The following is an 18,183-nucleotide window of genomic DNA, read 5'->3' as shown; positions in this document are numbered from 1 at the left end:
TTAGAACTCTACAATCAAATGTTTCTTCTACCTAGTTGAAGAAAAGAATATCCTTTCAAGATATGATTGTGATACAATTAGTGGGTTAGCTAAATGACATTCATTTAGGAGTTTAGATTCTAACACTTGGACTATATGGACTAGGGAGCTTGCTTGTTTTTGTCAATTTTGTCTTGCAGGTGAATGGGAAGAATGCGAGAATATAGAATGGGTTGAATATTGAAAACAAAGATCATTAGAACCTATTGACACACATTTTGAAGATGATATAGTAAATGAAGGCCAGAATGTTACTTTTGCATCAGAAGACTATGATCATATTTTAGACCTCGTAGAACCTAGTATGCACAATTTAATTAGATTTTGTTTTGATCTCATGCTTCAATTTATATAATCTGCATATGTACACTCATGAAATTAAAGTGTTTCTATACTTTATCTTATCTTGTAGGACATGTTTATGTTGTTATTGCACCTAGTGTTAATGATCAACAGACTGAGTATTGGCTAGCTAAATGTGTGGAACCTAAGAAACAATTGACATGTCATCAAGTAGATGATGATGGTTTTGAGTATCCAATTGGGTCTGTCGTTGTAGCTAGCACTTGGCTACGTAGATACCTAACAAGAAGAAATGGTTTGCTAGCATTTGAAGACTACCAAACCGAAAAGAAGATTTTACACTATTCTCATTTGGTTGTGGCAACAAATATCAAATTAGAAATATACAAAGGGAGACCTGCCAATAAGGTATTATGGACAATTTCAATGGACGAGCATGAGACAATCATAGATGCATTGCAAAAGAGAGAGGATGCAGATGGTATAGTGGGATGACTACATTTAAATCAAACACATGTAAGTTTTTTCTTTATTGTATGTATATATGTGTGTGTGTGTGTGTGTGTACTTATATAATTTAATTACATGTATGTTTGTGTTGTCAATACCAATTTAGAGAACTTATATATACCTCTTATTCAGGTCTCAATTACAATTTATGCAAATTTAAATGTTAAAGTGGATTGAACATCAACATCTTGTGTAATTTCACATAGTAAGTACATACAAATTACACATATATTTACATAGTTCAAATACCTCATATTAATTTATGTGTTTATTAACATTTATTTTTGTTTTACAATTTTATTTATAGGACCTCATTTGAAGAGATGTGTTGAACCAATTTTATATTTTGAGTTCACTTCTATAAATATATCATTGACATTGTCTTGCATATATTGTGAAATATGTTGTACAAACTAATTTTAAAATGAGAGTTTACTTCTATTTGAAAGTTAAAGGTATGCACTTGATAAATTATAAATTAATTTTCAATTTAAGTAATGACCTCCTATTTTGTTCCATTACTTTTACATTCAAGCATGTTTAAATTAATGTTTGTTTGAAGTTTCAAATTACTATTGATTGTAATATTAAAAACAAGTCACTTGTACATGATAATTTAAAGATCATTACTCATTGTATTGATTATATATTATTGTTATGTTGATAATTGACATGTATGTTTAACCATGTTAAGTGAGAGGGAGGGAATGATGAAGACAGTGAGAGAGTCCAAGAGGTTTCCAAGAGGTTTCTAAGAGGTTTTGATGGATTATAAGGGTTCCTAATGGGTCTTAAGGGGAGATAGGGAGTCCTACCAAGTCATAATGTGTGTTATAGTTTAAATAATAGGTCTTAATATATCTTAGTAGGGTAAAAAGGCCTTCTTAGGTAATAATTCTTACATTACCAAATGACACATAAGGACCTCTTATGATACATTTCTAGGTATTTTTATCCATATATATGTTAAGGGGACCTAGGGAGTCCTACTAGTTCATTATGTTTGTTATAGGTTATAATAGGTATTGATATAATTACTAGCACATAATAGGTATTTTTAGTTAATGATGAGTCTTACATTACCAAACAACACATTAAGATCACTTATGATACATTTTTAGGTACATTATCCATACATGTGTGTCTTAAGGGGACATAGGAGTCCTAATGGGTCATTATGTCTGTTATAGGTTATGATAAGTATTGATATGTTTACTAGCACATAATAGGTATTTTTAGATAATAATGAGTCTTACATTACCAAACAACACATTAAGATCACTTATGATACATTGTTAGGTACGTTATCCATACATGTGTGTCTTAAGGGGACATAGGAGTCCTAATAGGTCATAATAATTTTTAAAGGTTCTAATAAGTCTTAATATGTATTATTAGGATATAATAGGTCTTATTAGGTAATAATGAGTCTTACGTTACCAAACAACACATTAAGATCACTTATGATACATTTTTAGGTACGTTATCCATACATTGTTTCATCTAGTAGGTCAATTTTATTTGTATGAATCTCAAAACATAAATTTGATGTGATATTTATCCAATAATATTTTTTATATTAGTACTAATTCTCTATAAATAGTTAAAATTATTGTTCATCTAGCATATATACTACAAAATGTGTCATATGTTCATGAATAAAATATGTCAAAATAAAGAAAATAGTTTGAATACTTAAAACATGATGAAACATAATAATATATACTACATACACAAGCATGATAAGAAGTCATAAAAAAATAGTACATGGTCTAACATACATCATAACATGATCTCTGAAGTTAAAAAATACATATATAATATAGTTTTAATTGTCCTAACACAAAGTGTATACATCATAAAAAATATACGTCATAAAAACACAATCTACAAGTGCCAACAAGACCTAATCTATTTGATCAAATGTCCTCTTTACTCCACACAAAGAGGACTCAGACGGATTGTCATGTGTAATATGAGTCATCTCATTATGTGGGACACCCTGTGAGGTAGATGGATTACCCTATGTAACATGAGGTAGGTCTCATCATGTACATGCTTAATTGAAATGGGTTTCAAAATCTAGCTTGCAAATAAATTAAATATTCACTACATAATAAAATAAATACCACATGAGACGGGTGTTCCTCAATAACAGGAGGAGGCACACTGTGAAAACTACCAAATGCAGTAGTGGTGAGGTCCTGTAATTTACAAAACATACATTTTCAAAATTTGATTTTAGAGCATAATGAACTATACATTATGTACATAAATCACAATACTGACCTCAAAGGACGATGTAGGTACCTCCATCTAGCTAAGTCATATGCTCTTAGCAACATTCATGGTGACATAGTCCTACAATTATAAATACGTAAACGTTTAGTCAAAATTATATATACATGAATAATTACAAAGTACGCAAACTAAAAAGTACATAATTTGTACACTACATTTTTTATACACTATAAATTTAACATGTATATATATGATACCTAAGTAGTAGCCAATATCACAGATGTGTCTATAGGTATGCTAGCATGATGATCATGAGATGGAATTGAAAATAGACTATATTGAGGCATGTATGGATGAGTACGATATGGCTCCTGTTCGTAAAATCAAAACACATAAAATATATATGTACATGTTAGTCAAAATTGTTTAGATTATAAGTTAATAACAATGTACATACATAAAAATAGTACAAATTATTTTTCTTCAGTCAAAAGTTCATATTGTATGTATTTGAGGTTGTGCCTCAATGGTAACTAGAGCAGGACTTGTACTAACATCAAACTATGTAGTTGTGGACAATCCCTACAAAATTAGATAAAAACAACATATGAGCACATGTTATTAAATTTAAGTTTGAATTTACCTTTTTATAGTGTAATTCAAAGTGCATACCATATAAGGGACACCAAAATCTATAGGTCTCAGAAAAAGACTATACTACCTCCTAGGAGGAACAATATCATCCATCCTCTGTTATTTCAAAAGTACAAATTAATATGGTTAATACAATTACACATGTATATGAAAGTAAATAATTATGTGTACTTTATATTTAAATTAAAATTAAAATTTTACCTACTGCTCTTAACTCTCTCCAAGCTCTTTGTGTTGCATGAGGTCAACAAATGATGACACATCTATCTCATCACTACCATCACCATGGGCAGTGTATACATCATCGTCAAAATCAGCACCCTCAGCATAATGTTCATCATGTGTTGCATCAGCATCACTCTATAGGCCTGTGCATATGCCTCCACAGCTAGTAAAAATATGTCCAAGTGGAGGAGCATGTGTCACCTACATCCACTGATGTACTAAATTGCCCAAAAGGGCACTCAAATGGGTAAGAGTAGATGAAATTGCTCGATGATGGTGAGGAGCAGACACAACAGGCACAGGAAGAGGTACAAGGGGCTGAGCTCGCTTGGCATTTCTTGTTCTATCACTCAACTTTACCCTAGGCCTATCTTGAGGCATCCCTCTACCAACCCACTAAAATGCTTTCATATCAAAATAATTGGGTTTCAAACCCAATTTAAACTTAACCCATAGCTTCCTAAGGAAGTACATGGGCACCTCATGGTTAGCGTGTGGTGGATAGTCAAATACCATCCAGCACCGCTCCCAAAAATGTGCTGCTATATGTGGATGTGTACACCACCTAATGGAAATGAGAGGCTTCTTCTCATTAATTTCCTCACCCATCTTAGGGTTTAAAAAATAACTTTTAAAATTCCCCTTACCTATATTGAGGTTATGAACTTGTCTGTATGATAAGTTGTTGGAATAGAAGGCAAGCATGCTTTCCCTCCATGATCTAAATGAATCAATGTTAGAATCTAAATGATGTATGGAGTGAACCATGCCTTGCATGCTATTTGCGAGATGTAGTAGGTGAGGAGGGGGGTGGGTCTCATGTCAGATAGCCTCTACATCACACATGTGGTCATTAAGGTTGCACCTCATGCTCTCATGGAGCTCATCTGTTATGGGTGGTGGAGGTGGGGGTGGAGGTGGAGGTAGAGGTGGAGATGGAGGGGGCGAAGGCGGGGGTGTGGGAGGGGGAGGGGGTGGCGGTGGGTCCATCAAATATAATCTGCATATATGTTTAAACAACATAAAAAATGACAAAATTACTATTTAATAAAATTTAAATCTAAAATATCAACTCGATATAAATGTGCATATCTTTATTAAAATCATATCAATTAAATAACTAAAGTTAAACAATTAAGTCAAATTGAACATTAAATATTGAATTTAAGTCTAATCATAAAATAATACTCCAAAAAACTATATCTAGGTTAGTTCAAGGTTTCTTTTCTTAAAATGGGAACCACATAGCTAATTTTTCTTTCATGTACACTTATTTTGTGACACTGGGGGATTGTATTCTCATTATGGATTATATGTTCATCTCAGGATTAGACAAAGTTAAGATTATGGAAAGGTTATGGTTTACAATTTTGTTATGTTTACGGTTTTCATGATGGCTAAGCTTAATATTATTATAATGATTATGGTCCTTTAATGTTAGGGAACTTACCTAGGATTATGGTTTTAGTTAGAATTATATTTAGGTTTCAGATATTTATTATGGTCCTATTGTTTAAAGGATATATAATAGATGGTGTTAGGATGAGAGTTAAGGTTACAATTAGAATGAAAGCTTAGAGATAGAATTATGATTTGATTAAATTATTTATGATTATAGTTTGAAACCTAAATATTATCTACTTTTTAATGTAAACTATAAGTCTAGATCATGTCCTAATGAACTAATACATGAACCCTATCCCTAACCATATTTAATAATCCTAATTCTAATCATAATCCTAATTCTAATCATAAGTACTTAAACTTCATAAATTATCATTTTTCTTAAGGTGTTTGAATGAGTTGCTGGATATAAACCTTAATTATAAACCAAGTAATCATAAACCTTAATCATAAATCTTAATTATAAATCTTAATCATAAATCTAAATATACTTATAAAATCTAAATTATAATAGTTTAGATCCTATTTATATTCTAGAATTGAATACAAATCCTAATACTAGATCCTAATCTTAAATGTTAAATGTTAAACCCTAACCTTGTACATATAAATCATAGTCAAGGTAAAGATTAGGGTTTAACATTTAAGCTTGATATTTTTATTTAGAATTAGGAGAAGGGCTTAGCATTTATGATTTTTTTAGGATAAAGGTTTACCATTTAGGATAACTTAGTTAGTCTAAGGGTTAAGAATTTAGGATATAAAGGTTTAGGATAAGGGTTTTGACTTTACATAATTAGAATTTAAAAGTTAATGTCAAGGTTTAGTATTTTGTAAATTAGGCACATGCAATCATAAAATGGATGTAATCATGTGAACTCAAGTCACACTAAATAAACCCTACATGATGCTAGAAAGCTATAAAGTGTAATGAGATTATGATCTTGTAATATGGATTAGCTCTTGAAAATGCCCATAATTCACTTAGAAGCACTTGCAAATCACCTAGAATGATTTGCATAACCTTATTACAAAAAATGTAGATATGAACATTTATATAAATCTTTGGGAATTCAATCGTTTGGATTCATTCTCCATGAGTGGTGGAGGTTGAATCTTGATTGATCAATACATGATTAAGCTTTATTGGTGGTAATTAATTTCATTTTTCATTAGTGATGGTATGGATAATTGATCATTTTAATTAATGCATTTAATTAATAGTTCTAGCTCCATAGGATTTAAAAACTTGATTTGATTAATTATGTTAGGTTTAATTAATGAATCAATGCCCCTTTTTTAAAATTATTATTTTTATATTAAATTATTGATGTTTTGTCATGGGCCTCTGGAGCAACAAGCCAAAGGAGATCCCACATAAGAAGATGTCATTAGGGGACTCTAGAGAATATTGAGAGTAGCACAGTACTAGGTGATAGTCTAGACATAGGTGGTCATCTAAGCTAGCAAGGTAATTGATCATGACAGGAAGATTGCATCTAGCTAACTTCTCAACTGAGGATTACACAGGGTGAGGCCACTTATCATAACTCTAGAGAGGCTTACTATTATGATGAATACTCACTTAGGATATAAAGGTTTAGGCATCTAGTGGAAAGACAACTTATTCACTTCTCTAGATATATTCTTAGGCATCCAATGGTGTAGTCCCTCCTACTCGCACTCATGTTCCACCTCCACCTCTTGATGGTGAGGGAGGGTTATTTAATTAGATGCTTGATTCCTTCTTCTCTTCTAATTTGTTTTATGATGTATAATTTTGAGACCATGATATCAATGTTTAATTAGTTTTAGGATTAGGGTTCAATTTGGTTTACTGTTTGATTAGGTTTATGCTTAGGTTTCAATTAGGACAAGAGTTAAAAAATTGAATTAAGTTTTAAAGTGCTAAATTTGGTTTTAGATATAGAATTATAGTTAGAGCTTTTAGATTAAAAACCAACATTAATTCAAAAATGTTAGGTTTAAATTTTGTTTTAAAGTGTTGAATATATTATTGAGTTAGGTTTAAGTTTAGGGTGATTTGGTTTAGTCTTAAGTTCAACATTTAACTTGGTTCAATCTTAGGGTAAGGGTTTAATTTGGTTAATGGTTGGGGAAAAATTCAAGGTTTTAAATTTGGTTTGTAGTGTTAAGTTGGGATATATAATTAGGTTTATGATCATGGTTTGATTTAATTTGGTTTAAATAAGTATAATATTAATTAGTTAAGGACTAGGGTTAGCTTTCAATCTAGTTTGATATTCAATTTGGTTTAGGGTTACCAGGGTTAGTTTATTTTAGTGTTATACTAAGATATTTAATGCTTTGATATCATTCATTTTTTGATATTTTGATTATATCACCCCCATACATTGATAGTATATGCGATGATTACAAATATTATTTGGTCTCATTACATGTGTCATGGTAATTTTTTTTAGTTTATACATGAGATGCTCCTATATGGTGTTTTTCTTTTCTTATAATATAGTGTTATATATAAATTTACCTAAGTACCCTTCTTGATTATCTATGATGGATGTAGTAAATGACATATCTCTATATGATTCCTTTGATATGATATGCATGGATAATATAATAAAAAATTTAAATCCTTCCTATGCAATAAATGATACATAATTAGATATATATATGTTTTTAGATTCACATGTATGACATGTAGATGTAGATATGATGCTCCTCTAGGATAATTTAGTTTATCATAAATAAGGTTATGATTATGGTTTGATATTTATAGAATTAGTACTTGGTTCTTAGGATAGCTATTTAATTATTTATATATTACCTGGTGTAGGTTTTAGCAAATTAGATTATGGTTAGGATGATAGTAAGGGTTATGATTAGAGTTTTGGTTAAAATTAGGATTAAAGTTAATCCTAAATGACACCCAGCAAAGGGATCCAAAGAACTAATCAAAAGTTTTACTAAGCAAGCAATAGCATACTTACAATAATTTACATTTATAAAAAACATAAGATATTACAGTCCTTAATGAGCACATTTACATTTCATTTTTAAATAATTATAAGTACTAAAAGTAAAATAAATAACACATCCATGTGAAAGAATAACTACTTGAGTTCAATCCATTTAAATAATATACATTTGTTCCAAATGCCACTTGGCAAATTAATTCAGAATGCACAATCATCCACTATACATGTCATAGGGTATGAAAGGTTGAAAGATTATACATTTATAAAATAGTTTACATCATCCATTTTCAATCCATGAAAAAAAGTACAATACAATTTAAGTAAAATCATTAAATACTAAGTTTTGTGTTTGGATCCCTTGACGGGGTGTTACGTGATTAAGTACTTAGTTATATGTTTAGGGTTTTATCAAGTACATAACTATATGGTTAGGTTGAGGTTATAGTTTAAATAATGAATTTAGGTCAAGGTTATATGGTTCTAGGTTGAGGTTATATTCATTTGTAATTACATGTTTAAACAATGAATTTAGGTAGAGGTTATATGGTTCTAGGTCGAGGTTATATTTATTTGTAATTACATGTTTAAACAATGAATTTACATCTAATCTAATCATTCAATATTGTAATTTAAATACATAAATTAAATACATTTCAAAACATCTAAAATAATAATTTTTTAAATGAACATTTACCAAACTATATTTAAATTAACAGATACAATAATCTAAACATAATACTCATTAACAATATAAATTTACAATTTTATGTATATTAAAACTGAAAAAAAAAAAAAAAAAAATTTAACGTACATATAAAATTGAAAATTGAAAATAATTAAGTAAAATAGTACAAAACATATTAAAATACCTAGTATATCAAAGACTAGCAATAGGGGGTGGTCGATAGAGCTGAAAATTGGGCTCCCGTATCTCTCTCTAATCGGGCTCCCATTTTCAAAGTCATGAAAATGACTTCAAACATGCCAAAATCGGGCATATATGAGTTTTTGAAATTGGGTACCCAATTTTTAAAATATTGGGTACCCGATTTTTAAAGCAATTGGATGCCCAATTTTTAAGCGCTTCGGGCACCCGATCCGCTTTCACAAATTGGGTACCCAATTTTTAAATCGTGGCTTAGGTGCTCGAAGCATGAATTTAGAAACAAGTACCCGATTCTAACAAAATCGAGTGCCCATTTCTAAGAAGTACAATTCTACGGACTTGACTTCTGCAGAATTGCGACCCAACTTCTTGTGGTCACTCGATAGCTATACCTAGTGTTATAGTCCCAATTGTAGTGATGTCCATGGTTATTTCCCCTTATTGCCTAATTTGGTGTCCACATAGGCTTTGATCTGCACTCAAAAGCTCTATGTCCATATTTCTTGCAATTGTAGCAGTGACTTTCAAATTTTAGTGTCTTGATGGTCCTAGTCCTGTAGTCATGTCCTTGATGTCCTTGCTTTTTGCACTTATGACAATGACTTAAATTCTTAGGTTTGTCATGCTAATGGGTGTTCTTGCTCCTGCACACATTAGAGGCATGTCCTTTTTTACCATAGAAATGACAAGTAGGTTTAGTGTTCTTACCTTTGTTACTCTTTTCTTCTACAATCTTGGATGACTCTCCTTGTTTAGTGCTGATGTATCCTTGTCCTAAAGTATCATTGCTAGCCCTTGGTGATTTCAGTAGCTTCTCATAGTACTTGATGGTTTCATTAGGTTTTTTGAAGCTCTCTGCAATCTCCTTGTCTTTTTTTAGGTCATTTTATAGTTGTTCATTTTGCATCTTCTGTTTAGAGATCTCAATGTCCTTGACATTTAGTTCATGATGTGCATTCATCATCTAGCTTAGGGTGTCAAGATGCATGTTTGAAATTGTTGCAAGCTCAATTGACTTTTCTTCTAGTCTACTGGCAAGGTTTCTCTTGTCTTCTTCTAGCATAGCCTTGTCTTCAATGGCTCTTTTCTCTTGTTCAGTCACTTCACAAAGCATCTTGGCTTGTTATTCTTGTTCAAGCTTGAGTGTTCTAATTTATTCTATTTGAGCTCTATTCTTCTCCATCAGGTCTACTATTGCTGCATCAAATTCTTTGGAATCTCCATTTGAAAATAGGTTTGAGGTGTCAATCTCCTTGTACTGTGTATCATTCTCAGCTATGGAAATCTCTCTTCTTCTCTTTAAGGATTTTCTCAGTTCTTCTCTAGCTTCTTCCAAAGCATGTAAAGCAAGTTGATATCAACTTCATGTAATTATAACAACTCTTCATAACTCTGATACTCATTCACTCATAGTTGATATCATTCACATGCATATGAATGATATCAACTAAAAGTAACTCTGATATGTCACTCTTCGTAACTATGATACTTTGTTCTTGATCAACTAGATTCTACAATGTTGTTATGCTCTTCTCTAAGTCTTTACACCCTTCTGCACTTCATTATAATTCTCCCATACACTTCTCTCATGCATATGCATAATGGGGTTTCATCGTACTTTTAAATATTTTGAAGACTTAGGATTAGGTATGAATCTATGATCAATATTAAATTTTCATTTCCTGCTCAATTCTTGCACTTTTCTTATTGGTTGCATGCCTTCTCCATTTTTCTTATTGGTTGCATGCTGATTACATAGGTAATGCAAAATATTCGATCTTATCTTCAAGATCCTTTGAGATTCATTCTATGTCAGCTTCAAAAATAGTTTACAACTGAGTTTGTAAAGATACAAACTCATATGTTGATTCTATGTTACTCGACACTTACTATTTGGTAATGCTCGACACATAGAGAATTTTTTTCTCACTTGGCTCTTATAGCATTTATATTTTACTCAATATCTTGTACTCTACTCGAAACCTATACTTTGATCGGCACTTATAGTGACTTGGCATCACTTATCACTTGACACTTGAACTTCACTCGGCACCTGAAGTTCACTCGACACCTATTGAATTCTCTAGAATGGCACAAATTGTAGCTCGACTTATGAATTATACTCGACATCATCTTGAGAGTTGATTAATTGTATTGACACTCAAATGTTAAAACCAATCTAAGACTAACAAATACACCTCCACTACTTCTTTTTCTATCATCAATATTTCCTTCCCAATCTAAGTTAGTGAAAACCTTCATTTCAAATCTATCACTTCTTCTATAGTATAATCCATAATCTTTTGTATCATTCAGATATCTCATTATCCTATTTACAACCATCATGTGATTCTCTTTGGGATTTGCTAAAAATATAGCAACAATCCTAGCCACTAATGAAATTATCTAATCTATTGTTAACTACATATTACAAATTTTCCTATCAAGGATCTATATAGGGTCTAGTTCACATAAGGAGAATCATCATTCTTCGATAGCTTATGTCCTATAGACATAGGTATACTCACTGGTCTTGAATCTTCTATACCAAAAACCTTCAATATTTCCTTGATGTATTTGGTTTGTGAAATGAAAATACCAAACTTCATTTGGTAGACTTGTAAACCAACAAAGAATTTGATCTCACCAAACATAGAAATTTTAAATTCCTTTTTCATTTCATTAGAAAATAATTTACATAACACTTCTCTTCCTCTAAATATGATATCAACAACAAATATCTCATATAATAGTACTTCATTATTCTCTCCATTCTTCAAGTATAGATTGTTGTTTTTATTTATTCTCTCAAAGCCAATTTTCACTAAATAGTTATGTAATCTTTCATACCATGCTCTTGGTGCTTTCTTTAATCCATAAAGAGTGTTGTTTACTTTTCATACTATGTTCCTCTTGTCTGGATCTACAAATCCTTCAGGTTGTTCAATGTATACTTCTTCCTCCAGTATACCATATAGAAATGCAGATTTGACATCCATTTGATATACCTTGAAGTTCTTGTAAGATGAGTATGCAAGCAGAGTTTTGAATCCTTCAAGTCTGGCCACAAGAGAAAAAATTTCTTCATACACGTAACTCCTTGTGCATAACCCTTGCATACCAGTCTTGCTTAGTTTCTTGTTACTTCACCATTTTGATTGAGCTTGTTCCTAAAAACTCACTTTGTCTCAATGACATTTTTATCTTTAGGTCTTGGCACTAAGTTCCAAGTATTGTTCTTCTCAATCTAGTCAATTTCTTCATTCATAGCATGTATCCAATCTTCATTATCTAAAGCATCTTCTATTGATTTAGGCTCAAACTCACAGAATAGGCATGTGTCACCTTTGAGTTTTCTCCTTTTCATAACACTTGATTTAGCATCTCTAATTATTTGATCAATTTTATGATGCCTTCTAATACATGTAGCTTTCTTCTTGGCTCTTCTTTAGGTTCATCTGGAAAAATAATCTCAAGTTCATTTCCTCATCGTTTTTTTATTCTAGTTTAGGTTCTGAATGGTCGGCATTCATTGTGTGATGGTTGACATTTCCTATCTTTGACTCGACATCTACAATCTATTTCTCGACACCCACTCTCTACTATTCAAAAATTTGTATTTCCATTCCATCATTTCCTATCTGATGGGAACTTGTAGCTTGATTTGTCTATTTATTTTGAGTGATGGGAGCATCATTATCTGCATAGATGAATCTATTATAGTCTTCAGGTTCTTCATTACATGAATCATCACCTTTTTCTACAAACTCATAAATTCTTACATTTACAGTTTCCACAACTTTGTTAGTGTTAGAATTTAAACACTTATAAGCTTTGCTTTTTGTGGAATAACCTAGGAATATGTCTTTGTCACTTTGTGCATCAAGTTTTCCATCTCTATTAGCTTTCAATATATAATATTTACTTCCAAAAATTTTAAAATATTTGATATTGGGAGCATAAACATACCATAGTTCATAAGGTGTTGCATTTGTACCTTTTTTTGACTTGAACTCTATTGAAGATATACATAAAAGTACTAACCGCTTCTCTCCAATATTTCTATGATATGCACTTCTCCATCATTATTGTTCTAGCATAGTTCATAATTGATTTGTTCCTTCTTTCATCTATCCCATTTTGAGGAGGGGCCTTTGGTGCTAACATTTGTCTTTTAATTTCTTTGTCATTGCAGAATGTGTTGAACTCATATGAAATGAATTCATCACCTCAATTAGATCTAAATTACTTCAGACTCTTTCCTATTTCTTTTTCAACACTGGTTAAATATCACTTGAATAATAGAAAGGCATCAGATTTAACTTTAAGAAACATTACAATCATCATTCTAGACTAGTCATCCACAAATAGAATAAAGTATTGGTCTTCACAATAGCTTTTAACACCAATTGGTCCACATAGGTCAATATGAACTATTTCCAAAATATCACTAGCATTATATATTTTACTCTTAAAACTAGACTTGGTCATCTTTGCAAATTGACATTGTTTACACATGTAGCATTGCAAAGATTCTTTAGTTTAGGAAATCCTCTTACTTTCTTCATATTATTGATATTCACCAAATTGTCAAACTTACATGACATAATATTGTGTGCCATAAGAAAACATCTTCTTGTTGTATAAACATGCATGTCTCTTCTAATAGGTATAGATAGGATAAGTTACCTCTTGTCTTCTTACTAATTCTAGTTTTCTTACCATCACCATCAAGTATCTTGGACTTCCTATTATGAAATTCAACTCTGTAACCTAATTTTTTCAGCTGTGAAACACTCAACAAATTTTAGTTAAGTCCTTCAAGCACAAAAACATTTTCACATGTTATCTTGTCAGTTAGTTGAACAGTGCCTTTACCTTTTATAACACATGGAATATCATTACCAAATTTAACACATCCTCCATTGTATGGACCAATATTTTCAAATTTGTCTTTATCACTAGTCATATGATTGGAACATCCACAATCAATTATCCATCTATCACTTTTGTTTACATAAGAAATTAATGCAACTTTCTCATCTTCATCAAACTCTTCTTTCATAGCAACATAGACACCTTGATCATCATTACTCTCAAATTCATTATCAATCTTCTCTTCAGCAATATAGCAAGATTTCTTACATTTTTCATCCTTAATTCTTTTGTAGTCTTTGTCATCTCTTCTTCCTTTGACTTTCTTTCCTTCTTTTCATCCTTATCTTCTTCATCAAGACATCTAGCAGCAATATGACCAACTTTGTTGCATGAAAAACAAATAATAGGTAATTTACCTTTGTATTTACCTCTTTCTCTTCCAAACCTTTTCAAAATGAGGGCTTCAAGTTCATCAATCTCATCATCAGAACTATCACTTTCACTCTTCACATGTTTTCCTTTCTTCTTAGTAAGAGTTAGTTGTGACTTGAAAGCAGATTCAATGGTAGCAGGTGTATAGTTATCAAAATTAGACATCTCAAAATTAGTGAGTCTACTAACTACACCTTCTAATGTCAAGTTTTTACCTAGTTTGCATCTCATTTCTTGAATTGTAGAGACTCTAATGGCATAGATAGGGAGTAGAGTCCTCAATACCCCTCTTATCACTATTTCATCTTTAGTTGCTCTATTTTCTCCTTGAATAGCATTAACAACCTCTTTAACTCTTGTGCAATAGTGTATTGTGTTCTCAGCTTCCATCATTCTCATATCATCAAATTTACCTCTCAGGATTTCTTCTTTGGCTCTTATTACATTATCATCGCCTCAATATAGGGTCTTCAGTCTATCCACCATCTTCTTAGCAATATCACAATTTTTTAGGTCATCAAACTCGACATAGCTTAGGGCTGAGGCAATCTCCAACATTGCTTGGTTGTGATCTAAATTATGTCTCAATTCTTCAACTATCAGAGGAGTAGTTTTTACCTTTACATATTCATTGCTCAAAAAATTTACAATAGCATCACTAATACTAGATATGTGCAACTTCATCAAGTTTTTTCATGCATGAAGTTCTCCTTATTCAGCTTGGGTACATCTCTCTTGTTCATCATGATCTTTAGCTTTAAGTACCTTAAAACTTTTCTCTGGAAGCACTTAGCTTTTATACTTATTGTTAGAATTTTTTACAATAACTGAGAGGGGGGTGAATCAGTTACTCAAGGTCTATATGTACCACTTGAATGTCAATGTTCTATTGAACCTGCTTAACTTGTTGTTGCTCGGTCTATACTATAAAAATATCAAAAATTAACTTGTATTGCATAATGAAAAAAATTATCACATGTAAAACATTCATAAGACATTTATCATAGTTTGACAAAAAGATTTTATGTGGAAACCCAATTTGGGAAAAACCACTAGCAACATGTTGCTCTTTTTCACTCTTTCAAAGTAAGCTATGTTAGGAGCCAACCTTGTTAAAGGTTTAAAATACACATTGCTAAATGTGACTGGTTAGAGGATTTAATCACCCTATTAGGAGTGGCCTTATAAGAGGACTTTGATTATTCCATTTAAAATGCCACATATTTAAAGGATTTACACAGACTGTTAAGTCTTCCAATGATTGTTAGGTCAAACTCTATTAAAAGGATTTCAATACAAACTATTTACAATAATACGAAAGAAAATAAAAGGTTTTGATCTATGTGATTACAACTCACTTTTGTTGGTTTAGATCTCTATTCAGTCCTTATGTTGGTTCGCTAATAAGCCTTTCATTGTCATCTCTGATCTTGATTTGCTTAGACACCCTTCAACCAATTGGTCAACACTTCTCATCAACACTTACGCCTTTTTCTCAAAACTACTTATCAATTTAACAACATCACATATGTAGGCTTTCTCCTTTAGCTTGACATTCACACTCTTGTGTGCTTCTGATCAACCTTGCTCTATATATGAACTTGCTCATACACACTAGTTGGACTTGATTAGGATTGAACAAACATGACACTAAAAGTTAGGCAATTTGTGCTTTACCATTTTCTACATCCACCATAGATCTTAGGGTTTACAACTAGCTTCAACTCGATTCAATGTATCTATACAACTTCTTGATCATCCTCTAGAAACTTCTCTAGAATCCTTTTGTTAGGTATTTATCTAATCACCACCTTGAATTTAATGATCCAACTCATCAATCTAATCTTCAACATGTTTTACATCTCCCAAGAAATCAACTAAGTCAGCTTGATCTTATGATTCATTTGAATTTGAAATTTTACTATCACTCAACAATCATTGAATTCTGACACTCGGTCATCACTAAAATACTCAATCATTGTTTAAGATTTCTAGCTCGACATCAACTTGCTTAGTCGATGCTAATGCTCGGTCAACATTGGATTTTCTTGGCACTAACCATGGCTTGGTTGACACTAGAATTACTCAGTACTCCTCAGTAATTTACTCTTTTGCTCGGCTTAGCTTAGCTTCCTTGACATAAACAATTACTTTTTTTTATCAAAGTCTATCTAATCAAATATCCATTGTAACTTCCTTTTCATAAGGTCAACCTTTCTTCTAGGTGCTATAGTTATGAGTAACTCTCAAATCCTCTTCATCAATCAAATAGATATGACATTTAGATTAGGTAGCAATATGTCTCATCCATAGATTTGACATCAATGACAAAACAACAATTGTTCCAATTGTAAGTTTCCAACAACAATAACTATGCATAATTAGCAAATGCATGAGAATAAAGACAATGCAAATAAAATATAGAGAAATATGAATTGTCATTCAAACATTTCCATTAAGGTGGGCACATGAGTCAAAGAGAAATGACATGGATGTCCTTTTAAGATTATGAACATCTAAAGCTTATTCCTTTAAAAACATTTGTCCTACCTTGGTTGAGATTATCTATAATAAGAATCATAACATGAAAATCACAATGAGGGCATTTAAAAATAATAATAAATGTAATATCTAAAAATTGGTAGGAGAATATGATGTCAAGGTAGAAAGTACATGCATGGAAATAAGTGGCACAATAGGGATAAAATAAAGTTGAGTTGAAATTTAAATAAGTACAATGAAATAAGCCTAAAGATAGATAGGGCCATGGACCAAACTTAACACAAGAATATGCTATTTGTAGATGTATATATGACAATATCCTTATCAAGGTGGGTACACAAGTCAATATGAAATAGAATGACTAACCTTATTCTAGGATTAAAAATATCTAAAATTTATTCCTTGGTGATTGTTTTCTTGCCTTTATTGAAATTTAATCTCTTATGAAATTAAGTACACTTTGAATTTCTTTAGATAATACAATATAGCAATATGATACATGGATATATAATAGCCAACATATTATAGTTAATGGAAAGGGGCGAGAAAGTTGGAAATAAATTTGATAAGTTACATTCTAGGGTTATCTTCACACACTTGAGATTAACATAGATTAATCCTAAGCCATGTAGAAATGATCTCAAGGGGAAGGTAATGGCTTCAAGATAGAAAGTCATCAACATATGGTATTAGGGACAAAATAAAGATGGTAGTTAGAAAATTCATTAGAATAAGTACAATGAAAGTAAAAATATATAAATTGGGACATGTACAAGACTTAACACACAAATTTGCCACTTGTAATGCCTTATGGCCCTCAAACATTTCATTTAAGTTGAGTCCATAAGTCAATAGAAAATGACACATGGGTATCCTACCTTTAAAATACAAACATCTTAAGGTTATTTCTTGAAAAATATATTTCCTTAGTACAGTTGAGATTTAAAATTCACAATTAAATTGTAACAGGAATACTCAAATCACAATGAAGCCCTATTTTAAATATTACTAAAGAAATAACTAAATATAGGTGGCTAAACATGACATTGAAGTAAAACGTGAGTGTATGGAAATATAGGGGTAAAATAAAGATGAGTAGCTAGGTAACAAATCACAAACAGTACAATGAAATCCTTGTAGATATATTAT

Source organism: Cupressus sempervirens, chromosome 6, assembly GCF_028749045.1.
Source record: "Cupressus sempervirens isolate cs-2001-9-10 chromosome 6, ASM2874904v1, whole genome shotgun sequence".
In the NCBI taxonomy this organism is placed as follows: domain Eukaryota; kingdom Viridiplantae; phylum Streptophyta; class Pinopsida; order Cupressales; family Cupressaceae; genus Cupressus; species Cupressus sempervirens.
Note: the sequence above shows the minus strand (reverse complement) of the source record.